Below are 6141 nucleotides of genomic sequence, written 5' to 3'. Positions count from 1 at the left end.
GCTGCCACGGAGCTCCGGCAGGAGAGGCGCTGGTGTCAAGGAGGAGGTCTCACTCTGGGGAATATTCCAGTGCAGGATTTTTTAAATTATTATTATTCACTTAAAACCAGAATTTCTTATTTTTTTATAGCACTAAAACGCAATTTGAACGCCTTTTCACTCCAAATGATATGACAAGTACGTAATATATATCCCCTGTATTTCTGATACCTGCTTGTTTGCACTGTTTACTCACAGCTGAATAAAATGCAATGACTTATTTATACATGACTTATTTATACATATACACTGTCACATACAACTTACCCTTAATTTCCCATAGGATCAATTATGTATGTATGTATGTATGTATGTATGTATGTATGTATGTATGTATGTATGTATGTATGTATGTATGTATGCATCTATCCATCTATCCATCTATCCATCTATCTATCTATCTATCTATCTTGCATCCTGTAATGAATGTATATAGCATCGTATTAGATTTTTTTATATTAAACTCTTTTTAATTTATTTGTTTAAATTGTCTCCTCTATTATTCTTGCTTTATATTCTTTATGACATTGCTCTTATTGCATTACTGAGCTGACTTGTCCGTCTTGTTCAGAACTTTTCATTGTACTGTTGACCCTGTACTAACTTACATATGACAAATGAAACTTGAAACTTGCATCGTGGATGTTTAGAGTCTCAGCCATCCTCAGACACTGCCATCAGGGAGGGGTCTGATCAGTCCTGAATTCATTCTGCAGCAGGAAAACAAGCAGGAAAAAAAAAACTTCTTCAGAGACAAGAGGCACATGGTCCTGCAACAGCTGGTGCGGCCTCCACAGAGCGTCGATCACAACTTCAAGGAGGCAGTCAGAGATTACAGGAAGCGACAGAAGACCCCGAGATGGACTAAATCCACAGAGGAAGCAGTTGTCCAAGATGCCTGTGTCAAAAAACCTGACGAGAAGCTTTCAAGCTGTGCACAAGTGTTCATACGCGAGCTAGAGCTGTTTTAAAGGCAAATGGTTGTCAGACCAAATATTGGACTTAATAAATGTTTCTGTTTACTGCACTGTATGAAGTTAAATTGCATTATATTTAAAAGTATCCCTACTACTTAACTTTTAGTGCCTTTAAGGCCAAAATTACAGCGAGGAGATAACTGTATATATCTTTATTACAGGTTTGTTTAGCCTACTTCCATGAAGGGTGTTATTACAGCAAGGTTAATGTAGCCTGTTGTATGTGTATGTGTATGTGTGTGTGTGTGTGGGTGGGTTCCACAGGTGTGTGTTTAACCAGCAGAGGTCTCACTCAGAGCTGCTCTTCAGATGTGGTATAAAATATGGTTGTCTTTATGAGGTCTAATTTAATTAAACAGACACTTTTTTAGTTCGCAGTCTCTATTAAGAGAGGAAGAGACATTTTTTCCCGGATGTAATGCCTTGAGGCTCAATGAGCATCTTTTTTTACTTGTAGTTATATCATTGTGAGGACTGGTTTGAGCATAGACCTTAAAGGGTCTATGAAAAATGAAAATTCACTCATTATCTTCTCACCACTATGCTGATGGAGGGGTGGGGTGAAGTGTTTGAGTCCGAAAAGCACTTTGAGAGTTTGAGGGGTAAACAGTGTTGCACGCAAATCCAATACGATTGAAGTAAATGGTGACCGATTCTTGAATGACACCACAGGAGCAGTTTGGAGGCCTGTTATTTTGTTTTGCTGTTGTTTTTTTCCGTTGGGAGAAGTGGTCACAATTGACTTCGATTGAATTGGATTTGGCTGAAACGCTGTTTACCCCTGAAACTACAAAAGTGTTTTGCGGATAATGAGTGCATTTTTTGTTTTGGGTGAACTTTCCCTTCGAGGAGTGGCAACACTTTGGAAGTGAGGACATTTTGGCCTCTCCTCACTTTTCCAAGGTGCTGTTTGAGGGTTGCTTTTCGGGTAAGAATGAGGTTTTAAGCATTTCGTCGTGATGGTTAAGGTTCGGGTAGGGGGCAAGGGAATACAGTCACATAAAACAACCTTTCCTTTCCTTTCCTTTTTTCCATTCCTTTCCTTTCCCCCATGTTCGTGATCAGCTCTTGTTTGCCGTTTTAGTGTTTTCTATATAAAAGTGTCCAGCAGATTTTGGCTCCAACTTTTACAGCCTGCAGTAAAACAGGAAAAGAAAAGAGAAAAAGGGGGGGAAAAAGGGCTGGGAACGCAGAGAGTCTAATATTTTTTTGCTTTCTTGGAGCTGAACATGAGACATTAAAGGATCCCAGCTGCTGGCAGTGGCTTCGCGGCTCTTTTTCGAGTGTGTGCTCCTTTTCTTTGCTCATCTAATATTCAGTTTTCATCACACAAACAAATGTCAGTGTCATAAAGGTCAGTTCCTCTTACAAGACACATGATGTTATGTTTGCATATGTTCGAACCATCAGGATCATATTGGATTTCTGTCAGTTTGTATTTATATAATGCTTTTCTAGTCTTGATGACCACTCAAAGCACTTTACAGTACAGTTTAGTGACTATAGTAACATTTTTCACCAGAAGAGTTAATACATTTTGGAATTCCATGTATAAGTGGCCAAGATCTGAGTTTTTTTGCATCATGAAAAAACAGCTAAAATCAAACATAGACGCCAAAATGATCGTGTTAAATTAAAAATATTTTTATTAACAGATCACTGTCAGATGTCTGACTTCTTAAACAAGTTGAAATCTCAATTAGTCTCAAACTGTGTAGAACAGGGGTTCCCAACGTGGAGTCTGGGAACCCCTAAGGGTCCTTCTGGGGTTCTAGGGAGTTTCCGGCAGAAAGGAGAATTATTTTTTTCACTGTCATTCAAATAAAAAGTAACACACTGAAGCCATTTTCAGAAATAAACTTGAGAATGGAGAATGTCCACTTGAGTAGGTCCAAACTTTCTCCAGAGTTTTCCTCTCACACATGAATAATGAAGCAGGAGATTCTCTGTTCAGCCACGTTCACAACAACAAAGAAATCTCCATAGGATTCCAGGCGCGGGTCTGGCGCAGCAGGAAGAGACGGGATGTAATGTATTAATTCTGCGGCGGAGATCATGTGTTTTTGTTTACAACACATCGACACTGGGGTCTGCCTTTATCACCAAAAGCTCTTGACATCTTAGTTGGTATCTTCTACATGTATGGCACCTCTTTTTCATCCATAGATATTTATAGTCTTTTTGTTTTTCATTTTTGCATCTGTCGCGTGTCAGAAATGTCATCAACTTATCTGCTGTGAATCCTGCAGATAATCTCCTGCTGTTTTCTCACACAGGCTTATCTGGGTATTCTCCAGAGTTTTGCACAAGGGTCTGGCTGGAGAAAGTCTGTCCGGCGCTCAGTGCATGTCTGAAAGCAGTTTGAGAGAATGTTTGTTCCTGAATGTGATACACTTCCTGTACTAAAACACCTAAAAACTAAAATCTTGTGAACGGGTCCGCAGTCTAGTTTGTATAAATTTAGGGGTCCTTGAAGTGCAAAAATTTGAGAACCACTGGTGTAGAACAGATGTCAGGTCTTTAAAAAGAGTAAGGCAACATATAACGTTAGTAGTGAAGCGCTTTAAATATGGAACAGTCTGGTGTAGTCCTTTAAATACAAATAGGGGCTGAATGATCATGCAGCAAACCAAGTTCAAGCTGTTCTTACAAGCATAATGTTGGATGCAGTTCAATCAAAATCACACATATATCCTACACTTACTCACTCACACTCACTTGGTAACCCCATGTCGTGACCTGAGCTGCCAGTATTCCCCTGTCCATGCCCTTATAAAGATCTGCTGCTGCTGGAAACAACAGAACCTGGGTTTACAAGACTGCAGTGTGTGTGTGTGTGTGTGTGTGTGTGTGTGTGTGTGTGTGTGTGTGTGTGTGTGTGTGTGTGTGTGTGTGTGTGTGTGTGTGTGTAAGACCATACGAGGTTGTAGCCAGGCCACAGAGACACAGCCAGGCTAAGAGGCTGGTTGGATTGACCACAGTGTTCTGAGGAGTAACACACACACAGGGCTATGTTTGCAACTGCGCAAGAAAATATCAGTTCACGATTCGTGCAAATCTTTAGATTCAATACACTTGTTTCTGCAAATCCTTGGATACATTCAGAGACAGCTTTTTTACACATTCACTAACAATGTTTTACTTCAAAAGCACATTACTTCAACAGTTTTTTTCCTCTCCTGTAATTGACCCAGCATCTGGTATCAATAAAGAGTTTGAGCTTGTGAGATCTTGTGAGTAAAATACTGGTAATATAGGTACTTTTGAGTAATTGACTTGTAAATGTTGGGAAAGGTTTTCTAAAAGTTATTGTATTCTAAAGTTACTTATTTTACATTATCTGCTAGACTTTTTAGATCTAAAATCCTACCTGTTTTCCTAACTTTTGTAGTGAGGGCACTACACATTCCTACAAATGACAAAAAATAATAATACTAATTTCCAATTACAAAAACGAAAACTTTATTTTTCGTTTGTTCTTGAGAGCTGGCTCTTCTAAAAATCTTCTGCGACATGTGAACGATCCAGCTTAATCATTGCACTGATAGTCACTTTGACAATTACTGTTCTGATTTTCCATTTCTTAAATCATGTGCAGTCTGATGCCAAAAGCAGAAAAATTGAACTTTGTCTCCCAGACAACAATAAGGGAGGGGTTTGATTTCAACTATCTGGCAGTGGAAGAACTGCACTTGTGTGTGTTTGTGTGTGTGTGTGTCCATGCGTGCGGGGAGTGTATTTAAAGAACATTGGAAACACATGTCTAAAGCTTGATAAAAAATATTTTAGGTACTGTGTAATTTGGTTTGATCTTTTCACACGCACGCACGCATTCACGCACGCACACACACACAAACACACTGACATACAAGGGGAGCTCCCTTCGATGTAAGTTTCACCTTGTGAAAAACTACACGTATTATACTTCAGAGACAGAAGAACTAATTAATTTAGCCGTGACTGATCTGAACATGCAACTGTAAAAATTAAAATTAACTGTAAAATCCAAGATGTAACACTAAATCAAGCTTGACTCACCAAAATTATCTTATAACCATGGTAGAAATATGTAAACATAACATAATGTCATATGGCTGACGTCCATCCATGTGCGAAAAAACATGCACAATACACATACAGCAATAAAAGTATAAAACCTAAAACAATAATGCCCATGTTAACATACAGTGAACCATGGAGGACTCCATCGACCACTTGCACAAAGCAGCATTACATGTACGTGTGCACATCCAACGCCATTCAGATGCAACTTGTGGAAAGTAAAAGTATAAACCACACACTAAATATCACAGGCTCCTATACATTTACAGGGGATGTTTTTTGTGTGCGTAAAAACTACAGTGCATGGATCTGATATTGCATTTGGGTATTTGGGTTTCACATTACTTTCCTTCACACAATTCAAGCAGTTGCCCATGACAGCTTTACAATGAGGGTTAACATAAAGGGTTCAGTGTCTTGATCGGAAACCGGGGAAGTGAAGGGACAGGCAGGGATACAGCAGAGGGAGACAGCGTCAGCCACCGTGAGATCTGCTTCATTCGTGAGAAAGAGCCTGAGATTGATGATAAGAATAGGTGCAGAAACTTTTAAAACTTCTAATCACTTCATTACAATATGAATGTAAAATAGAATATACTGAACATACAGCTTTAAAGGGATCATTGTTTTTGCACATATGAGTTTTTAGTAGTTCAAGATCAGTGTTTAATGCTTCAAACTGAACGGGTGTTGCTTCTTTTTTTTAACAGTATAAAGTGTAAAAAGAGGGTAATGATAAAATCCCTGTCTGATCTCTACAGGATTCAGAATGAACAATCACAAAGAGTTTGAGGCAACAGAAAATTGCCTTACTTAATACACAACTCCCTGTAAAGGCATGTTATTGATACATAATTGATTTGGCATTGTTTCCCTCATTCACACCACAATGCAAGCTCGGTGTTTTGAAACGTATCCACTCTAGGAGAGTGTATTTGAAGAGCAGTATTTCTTAGGTGTGAAAAACGCTGGCTTAGTGTGGACATGACAGAGTCGTAAAAAAAAGAGAGCAGTGACCATCTGGCTCAGGTCAAGCTCCTACAGAGAGCGATGATCACAGTGA

Source organism: Hippoglossus stenolepis, chromosome 13 (assembly GCF_022539355.2).
Source record: "Hippoglossus stenolepis isolate QCI-W04-F060 chromosome 13, HSTE1.2, whole genome shotgun sequence".
Classification (NCBI taxonomy): domain Eukaryota; kingdom Metazoa; phylum Chordata; class Actinopteri; order Pleuronectiformes; family Pleuronectidae; genus Hippoglossus; species Hippoglossus stenolepis.
Note: the sequence above shows the minus strand (reverse complement) of the source record.